Source organism: Notechis scutatus, chromosome 2 (assembly GCF_049901735.1).
Source record: "Notechis scutatus isolate UNSWTSFEM ecotype Mainland chromosome 2, rNotScu1.2, whole genome shotgun sequence".
In the NCBI taxonomy this organism is placed as follows: Eukaryota; Metazoa; Chordata; class Lepidosauria; order Squamata; family Elapidae; genus Notechis; species Notechis scutatus.
In genome coordinates, this window is record NC_142010.1 from 215,430,163 (window position 1) to 215,450,390 (window position 20,228).

Below are 20,228 nucleotides of genomic sequence, written 5' to 3' on the forward strand. Positions count from 1 at the left end.
CAAATATCAAAGTGCATCATAATGGTTAAGTTCCTCACACACGATCCACACCTAGGAATATAAATTTGTTCCCTGAAGGGAAAATATTAGTATGCAAAACATTTTGCTTTTAAAGTCAAGAAATGCTTTCTGTTGACAAGGTTATTGAATATGAACACTACATATTCTGTGGGCCTGCTTCGACAATATTTTCAACCCAGTCAGCTCCCATTACCAGCAGAATGGTATCATACAATCTCATTGCAGTAGAAGTCCAGTGTTTTATGCTGCCTGGCCTTAACATTTAAGTTCTGTAATCAACGAAGTCTTGCAGCAAAGAATTGTTTTCACATTGTCTTGAAAAAATATCAACCTTGGTGTCACTTAAATGTTTAAGAAAAGGTTTGGAGAGACACCACTAGAGTTGTATTCAGGTGACTAAAATCTTGATAGAATTCTCAATAACAGAAATAAGAGACAGAAATCTGTAACCCAGGCTTGTTCAAACAGTCCCTAAAAATTAGGTTTAAGTGGTCTATAGTAATTAGGAATTAACTGAAAATTTGTATTGAATGTAGAATCCATTTACAAATGAAGTTACCTGTCTTTCTCTCTGAGGCCATTCTTCCTTAATGGTGGTAGTGGTGTCCGTGTATGTGTCCGTATCTGCGTGTGTATGTATAGGTGCACATGTGTGCGTGTGCATGCACACATGCGCACAATCTAGGTATCTTTTTTTTAAAAAAAATAGATTGTGATTGAGTTTGGTTCTGTATATATTTGTATCTATGTAGAAAACTGCTATAGAAGCAATGGATTTTGTTCCTTTCTCATTCTCTCTCTCTCTCTCCCTCTCTCTCTCCATCCATCCCTTTCAAACCCTCATAACTTGGAAAATTTTGATCATTCCAAGCCCATTTTTTAAAAATGGCATGCTGTTAGCATGTTTTCATTTGTACCCTATCTTATTTTAGTACCAGGATGGGCAAGTCCCATATACACCACATTTCAGTTGTCCAATCTGGTGGTCATCAGGGCGTTATATTTTTATACTGAAAATATTTCTTAGATTAATTTAAATATTTCAGCTGAACAAAATGGAATTAATTTCCCATCTGGAATACTCCAATCATTTTAGAGCAATATCTCCTTTTCTGTTATAATTGATCTGCAATAACCAGTAGTACTAAAATAATACACAAAAAGAATGATTAATAGGCTGTTCCTTAAGATTCTCTACACAAGCCCTTTAAACAATATATTTTACATTAACACAGAGTTTATTTCAAAAAGTTGAGAAAGTACTTATTCAGAAGCAAGCCAGGTTCACTCAGAGGGTCACTTTCAATTATTTCCATAAGTTCCATCCAGATTCTGGTTAAAAACATAAATTAATTTTCCTTCAATTAACTGTTCTATTCATCCATCATAATTATCTCAGTCAATTAAACTTAAAATGCACAGTTCATTTTGCATGATCAGATTGTTTGTTTTTACTTTCCAAGAGATGAGAAGTACTAATTTAAATGCTTTTACTGTTCAAGAATAAAGTATGGTATATTCCTTTACTTTATATGTACTTCCTAGCTAATAGGAACATAAATTATAGGTTGATAGCCATGTTAGTCAATGGTAGCAAAAATGTGAAGGTGTCTGGTAGCAAATTTTCTGACTAATAAATTATATTAAAAGGCATAAACTTTCATGTAAGCTCATGTAAGCTTCTATCTTTTAATATAATGCGTTAGTCAGCAAATGTGCTGCCAAACTCCTGAGGAATATATCCGTATCTGCAGTCTTGATGCTGCTTCTGGATTGTTTCTGAATCAGTTGATTTCCAGTCTTCTAGATGAGAGTTAGTTATAATTTATCACCTAAGGACACAATGGAGTACTCAGGAACAAACCAACAGCAAGATTAAAAAAAATCTATCCACATTAGGCACACCAATTCAACAGTTATTCATAGTTTGAATTCAATTTATGGAATACAAATTAAAGAACCCTTTTCCAACAGTGACCATAACATGATTGACTTTTGTCTCAACATACGTCCACACAAAAATCATCACAGTGACGGAATCCCCAGTTATAACTTCAAAAAAGGCAACTATGGTCTTATAAACAACGATCTCTCATCCCTTGATTGGCAATTTCTATTCACTGAATGCAATACTGTAGAAGACCACGACAACATATTTTTACTAGAAGTCAAAAGAGTAATCAAACTATATGTGCCAATAAAAACTTCCAAAATCAGAAAAAACAGATTACCTATAACAATAAGAAAGCTTCAATCCAAAAAAGTAAAGCTATTCAACACCACAGACAATACTGCTACCCTTCAAAAAGACCTTGACTATGTATCAGAATGGTCAAATAAATGGCAACTTCAACAAATAAATGCTCTGTCCTACATATTGGCAAAAAAATATATCAGAAAATAAAATACAGACTGAATAGTCAAGACCTTGTTGATGATCCAAACTCTGTCAAGGACCTTGGAGTACTCATCTCTAATGATCTAAGTGCTAGAGCCCTCTGTAACTACATAGCCAAAAAGGTGGTAAGAGTTGTTAACCTAATCTTACATAGCTTTTTGTCTGGTAATATTACACTACTAACTAGAGCATACAAAACATTTGCTAGACCAATATTTGAATACAGCTCATCAGACTCAAACCCACATTACGTATCCAATATTAACACAGTTGAGAAAGTCTAGAAATATTTCACAAGAAGAGTTCTTGTTAGGAATATGAGTCACCTAACAATTATTTGGGTTGGAAATATATAAACCAGGATAGACATTTTAATACTGTATCTTTAAGAATGAAAAAATTGTAATTGGGTGTGATTTCTCAAACGACCATAAGATGGAGCCAGAAACCTGGGTTGTCTTAGTCTTAGTCTCAGAAGAAGTCTCAGTGAGTCTCTGTTTCCTTCTGTTGGAAAGTTTTGCCGTTCCTTCTAATTGACTGATATTCTTGGATTTGATGTAAGTCTGATACTGAACTGTTTTTGACACTGGACTTTGTTATTGGATTTTCCCTGGACTAAAAACTGACTGATATTACCTGTGAATGACTTTGGACTGCTTATCTTGAACTTTGCTTAAATCTTTATGGAAAGTAAAAACCTACATTTACTGTACAGTGCATCTGTGTGCTGTGTGTGTATTATTCAAACACTACTCTCAAATACATCTCCCTGTATGCGCTCATTCTCCTAACGGGGAATTACCTCAACAGTTGTCCACTCCTCTACACGTTGCAGAATACCTTATGCCACCAGACTCAAAATCCTAAACCTAGAAAAGCTAGAACTATGCTGCCTTTGGTCCGATCTAAGTATAGTATATAAAATCATACATTGCAATGTCCTACCTGTCAATGAATACTTCAGCTTCAACCATAACAATACAAGAGCAAACAATAGATACAAACTCAAGGTTAATTGCACCAAACTTGATTGCAGGAAATATGACTTCAGCAACAGAGTCACCAATGTCTGGAATACTCTACCTGACTCTGTGGTTTCTTCCCTAAACCCTAAAAACTTTAACCTTAAACTATCTACAATGGACGTCACCCTTTCCTAAGAGGTCTGTAGGGGGTGTGCATAAGCGCACCAACGTGCCTACCATCCCAGTCCTATTGTTTCTTTTATTTTTTTTATTTTTCTTATATGTAACCATGTATTCATAACTATGTTTTTACTTATACCTATTATCTTGTAAGCAATTGACAAAAATAAATAAATAAATAAAATAGAGAGAGACCATAGGCAACATGGCAAAGCAAGGCAAAACTGCCTCTATTCAGAGACTTGCAGAATAGTCATTAGCAAGTGTGCGTTCTCTCTCATTGCCTCCCCTTTCAAAAATCTTCATTCTCAAGAGCCAGTAGGTGACTCCACAAAATTACCTTGCTTGACAAATCAAACACTACATAGTTAGCCTTCTAGACCAGGGGTCTCCCACCTTGGCAACTTTAAGACTTGTGTACTTCAACTCCCAGAATTCCTCAACCAGCTTTTCTGGCTGAGGAATTCTGGAAGTTGAAGGCCACAGGTCTTAAAGTTGCCAAGGTTGGAGACCCCTGGTCTAGACTTTGAAAGTCTGTTAGTTCCTCCTTGATCCTGTCAAATTTCTGCCTCTTTGGAAGAGGAATTCTTTGACCAGGTATAGCATTGGACCATCTTACAGGCATCATGTAGCCATAAAATTAATTATTTGTATCCATTTTTTGCTAGTAGACAAGCAGGAATCATAGTTTGGGGATCAGTAAGATAGGCATTAAGCCAGTCACTCTTTTGTTCCTCGCCACCTCCATTCTTTACATCTCAGCCAAATGTCACTGCATTTACAAAAAATAAAGTGGTATACTGATGCTGATCTGATATTATGGACCATCATAATTTGCAGAAAAGTTCAAGCTGACAAGCATTATCCAATAAAGGTTTTGTACTGTTCATTTCAAAGCAAAAACTGGGCAGGGAGATAAAATCTAGCCACTCCTGATTTTCCAAGGATTTTGGGATGTGCAAAAACTTCTTTGGCTCAAATGTATTACAGTAGAAATAGATGTATTTGTTAAGCACCATTAATTATACCTAGCTAAAATTGAACTGTCAGAAACCACGAAGCACTCATAAGAAAAATAAAAACTACACAGTAAAAACTAGTCAGCCAGAAAAAAAAAAAGAAGGATTTAGTGAGTAAAAAATCTGGGCTTTTTTGTGTAAGCATGCATGTGAAAGCTTTATAGGAATGTCCTGATTACAAGGGGATCAGCATCTATTTTACTTCAAGGCTTATGAAGGCAGTCAGATTTTCAAAGACTTTTTGAATATCATCAAGGATGGAAGTCATATAAAGCTCTGGGGACATTTGGCAGGCACTGCAAAAGAAAATGTACATCTCCTGAACTCCAACAGCTGTTGTCATTTAATCAAAGGGACTCATAGTATGCCCACTCTACATGATCATACAGGCTGGGTGGAAACTGTCAAATAATTAGGCCCCATGCCTTGAAGGGTTTGTAGGTGGTAGCAAGTTCCTTGAATTGCATCTAAAAGCCAAATTACAACCAGTGCAGGTCATGGAAATGAAGCAGACATTCATGTTGACTGAGGCTAGAAAGAAGGCAAGGCCCCTTTAGATAAATGTTCCTACATATTCTTTCTAGCATTGCTGCTATCATCTGGGTCCTTCCACAAGGTGAAGGCATTGTAAGCATAGCTAGCCATCATGAGGTAAATACTCTCCTATTGTTCTTGGAAATAATGTGGCACTATTAACCATGTCTCTGAACTTCCACATCAGGATAGAATATTGTAGATACCTGAGATTAAAACTTTCCTCATCTCTTATTACTGACCGTAATAGCTGGAACTGACCAAATGTACAGGATATCACAAACTGTTTGGCAGATTATTGCCATGTGAATTCAAATGCACAGGAGGAGAGATTTTTGGAAGCTGGTGATCTGCCAAGCTTTAACCATCTTGTTGCAGTGAACCTTTTATTTCTCAGTGGTTGGAAGGTTATTCAAGTTTGTATGTTTTTTTCTGTAATTGCCAGAGAATATGACAGCTCACTGGCCCAACCTTTTTCTTGGTATACGTGAGAAAATGGATCTAGTGTAAATCCAAGCTGAAGATCTACCAAGATTTGTCCATCATAAACAAAAATAAATAAGACAGTCACCCAGAAATATTTTTTCTCCCAAAATTTGATTCCAAAATTTCTGTTGCTAAATGAGACATTTGTTAAGTGAATTTTGGCCCATTTTACAACCTTTTTTGTCACAGTTGTTAAGGTAATCAGTTATTAAGTGAATCTGGCTTCCCCATTGACTTTGCTTTTCAGAAGGTTGCAAAATGGGATCACATAACCCTGGGACACTGCAGCCATCATAAATATGAGTCCGTTGGCATGTGCCTGAATTATGATCATGTGACCATGGGGATGCTGAAACAGTCTTAAGTATGAAAAAAGGTCATAAGTTACTTTTTTCAGTACTGTTGTAACTTTGAACAGTCACTAAATGAACTGTTGTAAGTTAAGAACTATGTCAAGCCAGAAATTGACATAAGTATAGCCATTTTAGTTTGTCTTAGTATATATTCTTTTTCTTATTTTCTCTGTGGCAGTCATGGGGGGAAGCGTTTCAGACTTGCCACATCCTAAGGGGGGAGGAGTGGAGATAAAGAGAGTGTTTTGGCTAAGTGATCTTTCTTCCTGTGGGAAATGAGTTGTCCGTGCTTGGGCTCCTGAAGGTGGAGATTTATGACATCAAGCAACATTGAATTACTTCTATTGGAGAATGTGACTTTTGGGGGGGGTTGTTTCTAACTTGTAATATTGTGGGGTAATTCCAGGTTGGCTCAGATCTGGAATTACCATGGACTTTGCCAATTTGATGCTTTCCTAAGTAAAAGAAATTGTTTTGGAAGATGGACTTTGTTCTTTTCTTTTTAAAAGGTTTTCATCACTTGGAAACCTGACAAACTACCTGTATTGAATGCAAGGATTCAATAAGAGAGCAATCTGTAATGGAGAATTATAGTAAAATATATTTAACTTTTATTTGATGAACATGTACCTGATAATTCCACTATCCCATCAGCTGCATTTCTTAAGATTTGGTTGCCCAGTCAATTTGGAGGTAGTGAGAGTCTAGACATGCTTATGTGGAAGTAAGGGTTTAAATACAGAAATTTCCTAAAACTCATGCAGTAAGAATGATGGCGGGAGAGGGCGAAGTCAAGAAATATTCACACAGGAAGTCTTGTTCACTTGGTGAGAAAAGGTCATGATACCAAACCCTGACTCACCACATATTAAGCAATTGGGAGTTCAAGTTCATACTAGTCCTAGATGGCAATGGAAGGGAAGATGGCAGATATTCTTCCATAGCTTTTCCAAAATAACCTTACATTGCAGTGTCTGGAAGCACCAACGTTGCCCAGTCTGTTGCCAAGACATAGTAAACTTTTCATATTGTCATAATTTCTTTCCAGTTTCCAGATAGATATGAAGAATGGCTGTATCACAGCTAGCATGGGATGCCATGATAAGGACATGGTATACTGGTGTGTGTGGATGTGTGGGTGGGTGGGTGGGTGTGCACGCACGCGCATCACACATCAGATTATAAAAGCAATTTGGAGAATACAAAAAATATAATAGTGGCTCTTCCATCCTTGCAGATTTGTTGTGACACAATGGAATCACAACAATAAGCATGCTTTAAAATGATGGTCTTTCTCTCATCACATTACTTGTGGCTTGTTTCTTCTCGGATTTCAATAAGTTTTAAGGCCAAATGGGACACCTACAAAGCTCACATTTGACCTCTAGAATAACACTGCTCATAGATTTTCCACAGAATCCTGTCTGAGGGGAATCATTTTTCTTTCCTTTATAAGCTGATATATTCCAAATCAACAACCTGACAGTAACTACAGCACTTGTGTTTTATGCTACTCTTTTGAAAAAATATGTGTGCATATGTCTACATGTATGTAACATACAGAAGCAAATTGATCCAATCTAACAAATATCATCCACATAAAAAATAGAAGGAAAAGATTTATAGCAAATGCCTCAAGACTGCATTAAATTTGCAACAGACACATTCACAGAAGCTACAACGGTGCCAGACCATTATTATTATTTTATTTTGCAGCAAACATTTTATATATAAGGAAGAAATAATGGTAGTGGAAAGCATAAAACAGCCACTCAGGATTATTAATGGTGAAACAACCAAGTGGTTGTTAATGTTTTAGCTGTAGAATTGTGTGAAAAATAAACAGGAAGGAAGGAAGGAAGGAAGGAAGGAAGGAAGGAAGGAAGGAAGGAAGGAAGGAAGGAAGGAAGGAAGGAAGGAAGGAAGGAAGGAAGGAAGGAAATAAGAAAGATAATTAGAGCCTGTTTTTCCATCACAACTGATTGAACAAACCATAATTAATGGGTTCACACAATATTTTCCACCATTCACTATGCTTTACAAATTTATTTTATTTATTTATTTGATTTGCCAATTGTTTACAAGATAATAAGTATAAGTGTATACATAATTGTGAATACATGAAATGGGTACATATAAGAAAAATAAAAGAATAAGAGAAACAATAGGACAGGGACGGTAGGCACGTTGGTGCGTTTATGCACGCCACCATTAAATGCAGTGATTGCATTCTGAAATCAAACTAAACACATTACTATGAGCATTATGGTAGTATATGAATCCAGTCACAACAAGGTACATCGTATGAAATATCCATGAACAAGTAAGACAAAAAATAAAGGGATATGAGAATTATACTTATTGTTAGACTGTTACTTCAGTCCAATGCATACTTATGAGTCACTAATTTCACTAGGTCTGACTTTCAGGAAAGTATTACAATATAGGAATGCAAACCCTACCTTTTTCCAGCTGGGACAGTAACCTAAAACTTTTGAGTAACCCGTTACAGTACAATCTACATCTCAACTGTTATTTCCAAAAGCAAAGAAGAATACAACAAAATCCAAATAAAGTGACAAACGACAGCTGTAATTCAATGAAAATTTGCCTTGTAATCTAGTGGAACATCCTTCCAGATGATAGACAGACAGACAGACAGACAGACAGACAGACAGACAGACAGACAGATAATCGACTCATACGATCATGTCACAAAGAGATGGCATGCAGTGGGTAAAAAAACATAATTGCAATATTTTATTATGTCAGAACAAATCTGTTAAATTATCCATTATTTTAAGGGTATGCAGAAGAGCATATATTAGCAAGCATGCTTAAACTTGTAAAAAAAAAATCTTAAATATTATATATATTATTAAAAATTTTGCATCTCTAAAATTGATAAACATTCTTCAGTTCAACACAAACTGAAGTTTTTAAGAGATTGATCTGTTACAATCATAACCTAACTATTTTTCTAAAGAACTTTTCAATCAATATTATTATACTCTTCTATTTACATTAGTTTATACTTCAGTGCATGAACAAATTCAGGAAAAATCAGCCATTGAGTTACAAAGTGTATATTTAACTACAAAGAAATAGAATTAGGTTGCCAGGCTACAGTCTAGTTTTGTTGTGTGAGTATAATATATGGCATGCAAAAAATATTGTCCAGAAGACATATGTGTAAATATAATATGATCAAAAAATAATAATAAAAAACCCTACAACCACAGGGGCATTCTGTGGTTCCACAGATGGTTCCAAAAGTCAGAATATTGATTTAAACATTTCATTACGGGGAAAAAAATAGAACATTAAATATTTACATAGTAATCCTAGGCAATTCTGATTGAATAAAAGTTTCACTGAGTTCAGAAGACCTTATGTTCAGCTAATTGGCTACAGTAACAGAATACTGGAAATTTCTGGGAAAGATGGAGTACCAGACTGAAAAAATATTCCAAAAGGTAGTTAAAGCATCAGATTTAAGGAGAGTGTGAATTCAAATTCTACCATAGGCATGGAAGCAGAGGTGGGATTCTATCAGTTTGGACCAAGTCTATAGAACTGTTATATTTTTTGTTATGATTCTACACAGTTCATCCCACAATCTTGCCCCTGGCTGGCCCTGCCCCTCTCCACCTGTTAGATCTGGAGGAGTGGGCGCAAGGAACGGAGACGAGGCATCGAATAGTGACTCAACTCTTTATTAGTGACTTCAGAAAAGGAACAGGGCGCTTGGGCAGCAGCAGCTCCTTTTATAGAGCTGGCTGCTGTCACAATGTCCAATGATTCAAGTTTGCCGCGCTGGAAGCGTCCAATCAGCGGCGACCCGCTGTCAGCCAATCAGATTAGTCAGAGATGACCAATCACGATCTGCTAACTGCGGGCCAATCAGAAGTGCAGGATTACGAGCCTGCTGTGGAAGTAAAACTGTTAGGATTCAAAACCAATGTGTTTGCTTAGTTCGTAACACCACCCTTCCCTCCCTTCCCCACCCAGTTAGTCCTTATCATGCATGCATGACATTGCATGATGCCCAACATCACTGACTGTGTTCTTTCCCACCCAGTCACTCCTTAAGGTATTTTTTTTCCCTTTCCGATGATCAGCTGTTCCTATGATCAGTTGTGCCAAGATTCCTCTCACTTACTTACTGCTTTGCCCAGGAGACTTCCCTGAGGCCCAGGAAGGCAAAAAACAGACAGGGGGCGCAGCTGTCCCACATGCCCCCTCTATTTTTTGCCTTCCTGGGTCCCAGGGAAGCTCCTGGGAGCAAAAATGCCCCCAGGTCCAAGAGGCTCCCAAACAGAGTGCAGGGCGGGTGCTGCATGCCCACCATGTTCTATTTTTTTCCCCTTCCTGAGCCACAGGGAAACCTTCTGGGAGCAAAAATGTCCCCCAGGAGGCTTCTCTGATGCTCAGGATGCTCCAAAATGGAGTGCAGGGGCACTGTGCACCCCCCCATGCTCCATTTTTTTTTCCTTCCTGAGCCCCAGGGAAGCTTTCTGGGAGCAAAAACATTCCCCCAGGAGGCTTCCCTGAGGCCCAGGAGGCCCCAAAACAAAGTGCAGGGATATGCTGCGTGCCCCCCATACTTTCTTTTCTTTCCTGAGCCCCAGGAAGCCTTCTGGGAGCAAAAACACCCCCCAGGAGGCTTTTCTGGGGCCCAGACAGCCCTAAAACTGGGAGGTGCTGCAAAAAAAGAAGCCACACCAATTCAGTCACATGGCTAGGCCAACCTATCCACACCCACTGTACTGGTTGTTACAAAATTTGAATTCCACCCCTGGAGATAGCTATGTCAAGGCACATAGAACTCATAAGAATCCAGAAGCATCTAGCAAACAGTAATCTATGTAATCCAGGTAATTCTAGAGTTGGTTCCTGCCTGAGTATATTAGGAGAGGAAACCAAGGGTTCTACAGACCATTTATGTGAAGCCAAGTCTTTGTTATATACTTATTCCATCAACACTTTCTCTCTCAAATTCATCTGTAATAGTATCTCACTATAGATTTCCTTTTTGGCAAGAGATCATTACATCTGCATAATTCAGAGTTTACTGTCCTGCCCCAAAATAACACATTTTACTCAGGTGCTAATATTCTTTGTTTTTTCCACTTTTCTTTACTGTCATTCAGTATTTGCAGCTATTCTAGGACTGTAATTTGTTTCATCACCAGTCTTAGCAAATGTTCTTCTAACGTCTGAGTTTATTCAGCATTTAGTTATTTTATTTCTACTCCTTCAAACCTCCACCCAATTTTAAATTAATTGGTTTCAAAAATATAAGGCTCTACTTACAGTTGAATAGAGCCTTATTGTTTAAATTTAATTTGGTGTTTAGAAAGGAACTTCTTATAACTTCATCTTCCCCCATGGATGTTTTATTATATCATTAAGGATTATTTTTCCCATTAGAAATAAAAGTAGTACTAGAAAAAAAAAAGGTCAGGACCAAATACATTTCCACAATAATCTTGCAGAATTCTCAGTAGGCTACATCTGAGTCACCTTCTTAGGAGCTATCTCTTGTAGTAACTAAATGCATCTCAAAACCATTCTTATATCTTCCTGAACTTCTAGATGCTTGTAATTGCTGATCAGATATATGAAAAAATATTTCTGATGGCTGTATGGACAAACCCACATATTCTTTGACAGCATAACAAAAGTGGTTTGCTGCTGCCTTCTTCTGAGAGGACTTCAATTTCTCTCTAGTTGATAGATTTAGCTTTTTCTGGTGGTCTCCCATCCAAGTATTTATTGCTATCTTGTGAGACCTCAGATGCAATCTTATTCCATTGTATACCTTGCCCTATGGAACACTGTTTCCCCAACCAAGATCTGAAAGGCTCTGACCATTCTATCCCTCCAGAGAACACTTAAAACCTGGTTCTTCCCCATCGTTGGGTTAGGACAGGAGTGTCAAACTGGTGGTCCACAGGCTGGATGTGTCATACACAGGACATGCCCATCTCAACTCTGTGAAGGGGAAAAACATTGCGATATATCACGTAATGGCAACATGGATTGAGAAAGTGAGTGAAGACAGGAGATGGGACTGTGGCGCCTGGTTTTTCTGTTGTTATTTTTATATTGGGTTTTATATTGGTTTTTTTTAAACTATTTTTATACTTTTTTGTTGGTTGTAGACCTCCCAGAATTGTTTTAAGACAGATAGCTATATAACTTTTTGGAATAACCAACTAACAAGGTCCAATCCTACTTATCTTTTCAAGTCCCCCAAGGTTAGTTAGGAGCTGTCCTCACCTGTCTTGGTTGTGGGAATAACTTTGGGAAATGTGGGAAAGAAAGGCTACCTAGGGAACAATCAGATAAGAAGGAACAGGACCTCATGGATACTCGTGTGTGTGTGTGTGTGTGTGTGTGTGTGTTAGTAGTGATATACTGTTTATACTGTTCTTAAGAAGAGAACTCATTGACCTAAATGTACAGCTGCTAGATCAATAGACAACTAATTTCAGTTTAATCTTAGACTGTCAATGAATACAGTGTGAGAAATGTTACCTATACTTTTGTCCAAATTAAAATATTTTAATAACTGTAGTTTCTTTTGTAAGTTAGCTTATCAGTGTCTTTCAACATATTTCTGAATTGTATGTTGTCATAATAGTTTTTGGGAGTCTGTCAAAATGTATTTTAGGAACCACTTGATGTTCATATCATGGAGGGGTGAGGAGGAATTGCAAGCTGTATTAAGCCAGTGTTTGTAATTGATTGAGTAAGCCAATATATGTCTTGAATAATACTTGCATTAGACAAGAATATATAGAATTGTAACTGTTTATTGTTAAAACATGTGTTTCTTTTTTGTCATGTATTTTTCTGTAGTATGTCATGGGAGATCTGAAGAAACAAGAACATCTTAATATACTAACAAATCCAAGGCAAGAAAGAGAAATGTTGCTGACATAGTGACAGAGACATACTGTTTTAAGGCAGAATGCACAACTACAGTTTCTTGCCTTGCCATATCCTAAACCAATGGTTCTTAAACTGTTTGACCCAATTACCATTTTTTCTGGCCTCAAATAATGTTTAAAAAAATTCCCAAAAGGTTAGGGACATGCTTTTCAGTAGTGGCAGTCCCAAATTGGATCTCGATTCACAAACAAGCAATTGCATGTAGCTCTACGTTAACAATGATAATTGGGAATAGAATTTCTGTTACTAAGCAGAAATAATGCATTGTGTCATGTGGCTATGTCACTTAGCAATGACAGGTCCAGCACTTCCCAGTTGCTATTATTAGGTGACTCCCATGCTATCATTAAGTGATGACTTCACATGGTTGCCATTTGCAACTTTTTCCTGGCTTCCTCATTGACTTTGCTTGTAGGAAGCTGGGCTGCAAGTTTGACAGCCCTGACCTATACAAATAGCTCTATTACACCTGGTTTAAAAACCACTATCCAAGCATTAACCTTGCTCCATAAACTACAATGTCACACATTGAACTTAACCACATTTGGCTTAGTGTAGAAGTATAAAATTTAAAAGCCTAGGGCTATATTCAGCCTTCAAAGTCTTGGGTGTTTTTTCAAGTACCATTTTACAAGTTGCCACTGAATTATCCTTTTTAATGTGGTACAAGTGGAAACTGAATACATGGAATATATAATTAGACTAAAATTAATTGTAATGACAGATGAATTAAATCAAGGGTAGTTTTTAAACCAACTTCACCTACTTTGTTTGCTCTTTAGCCTTCTATTGGCTGAAGATTTCATTTGAGACCCTTTGTCACAAAACACCAGGACCTCTTGTGAATAAAGATTCCTACAAAATATTATAAAATGCATAAACTGTTTGGGTTCTTCAGTTTACCACAATAGCCACCAAGCACAATAATCTAACCCAATATCATTGCATCAATAATGAACATATTCACTCTGATATCTTATAATGCAGGAACATATTTCTCCATCCAGTGACAATCAGAACATTATTGTTCAAAATACTTTGCACTTCTAAGTTTTTATTATACATTATATTTTTGGTACTTGCAAACTCTGAAAAGATTTTAATAATTTATTGAGGCACTGGGGAGTTACCATATGAAATAAATATGAGGCATTATTTCTGTCACAAAGGGGAAAAACATCCTCTGATTCTTTCTCACTTCCCTACTGACTCTTGAAGACTGAAATGGCTTTACATTTTCTATGTACAAAATACTTCCCACCTGAGAACAACAAACTGACTTGATCAGCTGCAATCTTCAACATAGAAGGCTGAAAAAGCAGAAGAAATACATTGTTAAGTGTAGCTTCAAAAATCAGTTTCAGCTGGAAACTCCAGGTGGGCTTTGTGCTTTTATGCACAAGAAATAAATGATTATGCCTACCCAGGTAATATGTTTGGTTGCACAGTCAGTCAAATGTTTAGACTGATTTTGGCATTTTGGTCCACCTGTCAAGTCCTTCCCAAGGGACCAAGGATATGCAGATGTTGTTCAACAATGTTAAAGGTATCATTATAGGATAGAGCCTCAGAGGCACAGTGGTTAGAGTGCAGTACTGTAAACTACTTCTGCTGCAGCCAGCTGCCTGCAATTTGGCAAATCGAATCTCACCAGGCTCAAGGTTGACTCAGCCTTCCATCCTTCAGAGGTGGGTAAAATGAGGATCCAAATTGTTGGGGGCAATATGCTGACTCTGTAAACTGCTTACAGGGGGCTGTAAAATACTATAAAGTAGTATATAAGTCTAAGTGCTATTGCTATAGAAGCTATTCCAAGTAAAGCTGATTTTTGCCATTGACTGATGGTTATTTTATAAATGTCAATGGAGTTCAAGTGGTGCTCCAGATGTTTTGGGATTGCACCAAAGGCACCTGATGCTATTGATATCATTTGTTTTTGTTTTCTTTTCCATTTTGTTTTCTTTTCCTGTCATTATGCTACAGTTTGCAAGTCTTTGTATTTTGTTATTCCCTCCACTTCTCTTTTTCATTCATAGCAACCAAAATGGATTCTTACCGAATAGAAAAATTAAAAATAATACTAGAATGGTATTGAATATAATAGAATATTATGAAGCAAACCCAGGAAAACAATTGGCAATGGTCTTCCTCGATGCGCAAAAGGCATTTGACAATGTTAATTGGCAGTTCATAATATAACAATTAAAAAGCATGCAATTTGGCAATAAATTTAGTAAATTGATTTTGACAATTTATATGACACAGACGGCCAGTGTAATAATGAATGGTGACAGAACGGAAACATTTAAGATCAACAAGGGAGTAAGGCAGGGATGCCCACTGTCACCCCTTCTCTTTATTCTTACCTTAGAAAACTTATTGGAAAACGTTAGAAAAAATGTAGAAATCAAAGGGGCTTTAATCAAAAAGGAGCATTATAAGGTGCAGGCATTTGCTGATGATATAGTACTTTTTCTGGAAGATCCAGAGGATATGGGAGTAAAATTAATAAAGGAAATAGAGGAATTTGGCAAGGTTGCAGGTCTTAAGATTAATAAAAACAAAACAAAATTATTGAGTAAAAATTTAAAAGATAAGCAAAAAAAGAATTAGAAGGAAAATTGGGAATGCAAAGTGTGAAAAAGGTAAAATATTTAGGCATTTGGTTAACAGTAAGATGTTATTTAATCAAAAAAGATAACTATGACAAATTAATAATACAAATCAAAAAAGAATTGGAAATGTGGGGAAAATTACAGCTATCACTACTGGGGAAAATTGTGGCAATTAAAATGTCTACCCTACCAAAAATACTATATCTTTTTCAAACTGTACCAATAAGATTGGATAAAACTTTTTTTAGATTGAATAATAAGTAAATTTGTTTGGGATAGGAAAAAAGCTAGGATAAAAATGAAATTGTTACAGGACAAAAGAGAAAGGGGTGGTTTTGGACTCCCTGACTGGGAAATGTATTATCAGGCTGCGGCTATGGTATGGATTAAAGATTGGATCAACCTGGAAAATAGAAGAGTATTGTCGATAGAGGGTCACGACTTGCAGAGAGGGTGGCATAGTTTCCTATGGGATGGGAAATGTAAACAGCATGCATATTTTCAAAGACACATGATTAGAGATTCATTAATTCGGACATGGAACAAGATTAAAAAGAGCCATTATACTAAAATACCAAACTGGTTGTCAACTATAGAAGCACAAATATACCCAAATGTAATGCATCTGGGAAAAAAGAGGAGTTACAAAGACCTATTAGATACACAAGGAAGATTAAAAACGAGACAAGAATTATAGTAACAAAATATAAAGATAGATTGGTGGCCATACATGCAAATCCAGGTGAGATATCAGAAGGACAAAGAACAATTTGGTTTCTGCATGGAAAAGCATCAATTAGATAAAATTCTACAAGAAATGGAAAAGAAAATGATTTCAAGAATATATAACTTTCTACTAGATTTTAAAATGGAAGAGGAGGCGGTCAAAGAGACGATGGTGGTATGGGCGAAAAATGTTGGCCATAATATAGACCTGGAAAATTGGGAGAGAATGTGGGGATCAAATTACAAACTAATCACATCTACAGCATACAGGGAAAATCAATACAAAATATTTTATAGATGGCACCTTCTGCCAAATAGGTTGCCAAAAATGTTCAATTCAAACCCAAATTGTTGGAAATGTGGAAAAGAAAAAGGCACTTATTTCCATACCTGGTAGACATGCCAGGAAGTGAAAAAATACTGGAGTACAATTAGACAATGGATAGAAGAAATCACGAATCAGAAAATTGAATTTAATCCGGAAACTTTTTTATTAGGTACAATAACACAAAAATGCAATAAAACAGATAGATATATTATGTTACATATATTAACAGCTGCAATGATTTCGTACGCACAACTCTGGAAGGAAAAAAGGGTTCCACCGGAAGGCATGGTTATTAAAAAAACAATAGATTGTATAGAGATGGACAGGCTAACAATGAAAATAAAAGACAGAGAAGGTTCAATTTATTATAGGGCCTGGGATGCCTGGGATGAATGGTTTAGAAATAAAAAGAAAATAAAATGGCAATTAGGAAAAGAATGAGGGAATATGTAAATATGCAAATATACCATGGAGAAGATTGAGATGTAAGGATAAAAGATATTGATTTATAGTAAGAGCAAGATGCAATGGTAAAGGAATAAGTAAATACATATACTGAAAAATGTGAGGAAATGCAAAAGATGTCTTGATGTTGATAATAATGTATAAAGTTTTGTTTTATGTTTTTTAAGATTTGGAAACTTAATAAAATTTATTTTTAAAAAAGAAAGTACATCTATAGATAGATAATAAAGTCAAAAAAGGTGAACAACATTTTTACAGAACTATAGATACATTGAGGCTGGGTGTGACAAGGAATGGCTGGGAGGGGAGGGGCCAGGCGAGGCATCCCTTGAGGTGAGTGACATTGAGTTGGCCACACCCACCCAGTCACATGACCACCCAGTCACATGACCATCCTAGTCACATGACCACCAAGCCACACCCACCCAGTCATGTGACCCTTAGCCACACCCCCAAATAAGCCACACCCACAGAACAGGTAGTAAAAAAAATTGAATTCCACCACTGGTATAAGTGATATTGCTATTGCTAGTAATTCTGCAACTGTTGGTCCTGGTTGCTCAGCCAACCGTCCTGAGTTCTTTAGCCCATTTGTCACCAGATATCCAGGAACTCCAATACCTAGTGTGGTTCTAACTGACCTGGGAAACCACTTATCTGGTGTGAGTTTCTATAAATTAACTTTTACCATATTTTTTATAGAAAAGACATTCTTTCCAGTATGGTTGGGCCCCTAGCATTGCTTTCATCTTGCTCAGAGCAAGTGAGCTCCTTAAGCATGTCAAGGTAGTACCTGATAGAGGGATTATTACTAACTATATTTTAATCGTCACCATTGCCATCACCACCATCAGTTTCTTCATTATAATTTTATATAATCATACAGGTGTTTTTTTTTAATCTGTGCAGTTATTTTTATCTGTTGCACCATTATTACAATTCAAATTCTTAATCATAGAAAAAAGTAACACCATATTTCCAACATAACAACTTTCCTCTGTGAGTAGATAACATAAATTCACTTCAAGCACAGAACATGTCTAGGCAGGAAATGTTCAAATAACCTGAAGGTATTTTATACATAACAATGGTGATCTTGCTATCTCTTGCACTCTGAAGGTGCAGATAACATAACTGAATTCATCTGAAACAAAATTAGCGATAATGTTTCAGGTTCCATTTATTTCAATGAAGGAGTTAAGAATCACTCTCTTGAACTTAATGAGACTTAAAATTGATTAATTGTTTTGTATTCCTGTTCATAAATTTGAGGTCTGGTGTGGGATTATTGAGATGTGTCAATGAACTAAGTGGATTCTTACGCACAAAGGAATCATTCTTCTAATCCTTTCCAACTTTTGATTTCATATATTACTTTTTGCAGATAACACTGAAGAAATTCTATATTAAAGAAAATAATGTGAGGATAAAGGTTTGCTACTCAAAGGACAATTTTTACAGATGGCATTTTTCTTCTTGCAAAAGACAGAATAGAAAGGCTGTCATAAATGATTCAAAGAAAAGTCAATAACGTGTTTTTTTGAAAAATGTTAGCTGGCACAGCTCTACTCTTTGTAAAGCTGCAACCTTTTCCCTTGACACAATCACATCTAAGCACCCAGCATTCTTTTGACATTAAAAAATGGGGAATCACTTCATACATCAGTGTCAGAATTGCCTATAAAGTGCATCCATGGAATCTTTTATTTGGAAGATAAAGCAGGATGTTTTCAGAACACTGAGATGAATTTTACAGAAGATAATGAGTGAAAGAAAAAAGATTTCTCTAATCCAATCATTTAAGGCTAGTCATGAACAGCATTGAAGTGGGCAGAGCTTGGTGTATGGGAATGCAGTCTGACTAAAATTCTGTACAATGGTGGTTCCTTGGACTTTTCACCAAATTAAATGACCTCCAGTACAAGGCCCTAAGAACAGGTTATTCTTCCTATTCTTCTTTGAGATAGACCAGACAAGAAGCATCAACTATGAATATTAACATTACCTTTATTATAAGCTTAAGCAACAGTATGTCTTTCCTCTCTTCCCTTTCTCTCCAAAACTAGAGAGGATCTATTCTAAGATGCTTTCTGCATCCCCATCCCTGCTTTAGATTCAGATTTTGTTTAAAGAACTTTTCCTAGGTTGCAGTTCTTCCTCTTGTCTCCCAAAATCATCTCCTTGTACCATTACACTTCCTGTTCTGACCTGAGTCACACTGGCAAGGCAGATGTCAACTTAAGTCAGTTTATTACACAACTCACAAAGCATCCAATGACCTACCAATGAGACTGGTAAAGGTCCACCTAACTTTCTCTGCCCACAGTTCCCCTCAGTCAGCACTGCACTTTTCCATGAACTAGGCGCAAGCCGACCCACAAGACAAGGAGAGAAGTCACCATGCTCACAAATTCCATGTCCACAAAACAGAGCCCAAGGTTACAAAACAAAGCATACTCTAAGAGTCTGATGTCAGAAAGCCAAGCCCAAAATCCACAAGAAATGTCCAAGGTTTAAGCAGAAAAACATGATCCAAGTTAGTCCACAAAACCCAGGCCGTACATGTCAAAGCAAACAGGTGACAAACCACTTCTAACAGCATCTGGCTAGATTTCTACACTCTACAGTCTGAGGAGGGGCAGTGCTGTTTCCTCATGGGCAACCTCACAGATCTCCTCTGTGCCTTCTTCAACTTTACTCTCCACACCCATGGATCAGGAGGGGGAGGCAACTGTTCCTTGTCGGAAGTAATCTGGAGCCTGTCATCGCTGCTGGTCTTCTGCAGCTGATCCTTTCCTGCGGGTGGCTTCCTGTCCGGTCAGCCAACCCTCACAATGCTGGACAGGAGTGGGACTGCTTCATCCTCAGTCCCTGGACTGTCTTCCCATTCCAGAGAGACGTGTCATCCCTGTTGAATGGTCCTGGTTCTAGCTCTCCACCTTCTCCGAACCAGGATCCTGTATGGCCATTACACTTCTTAAGAAGGAGACACCTGAACATTACATTTAGTGGCCAATGGAATATATGGCTATTTCTAACTGAGCTCATTTTCATTTATTTTCATTGCTATCTAAATTACTGTCCATATTTGTCAAATGTTTATATCCAATGGTAAAAAGAACTTTGTTGGCACTCAATTTTTACTGATTGTTCCACCTACCAAGCAGCAATTACAAAA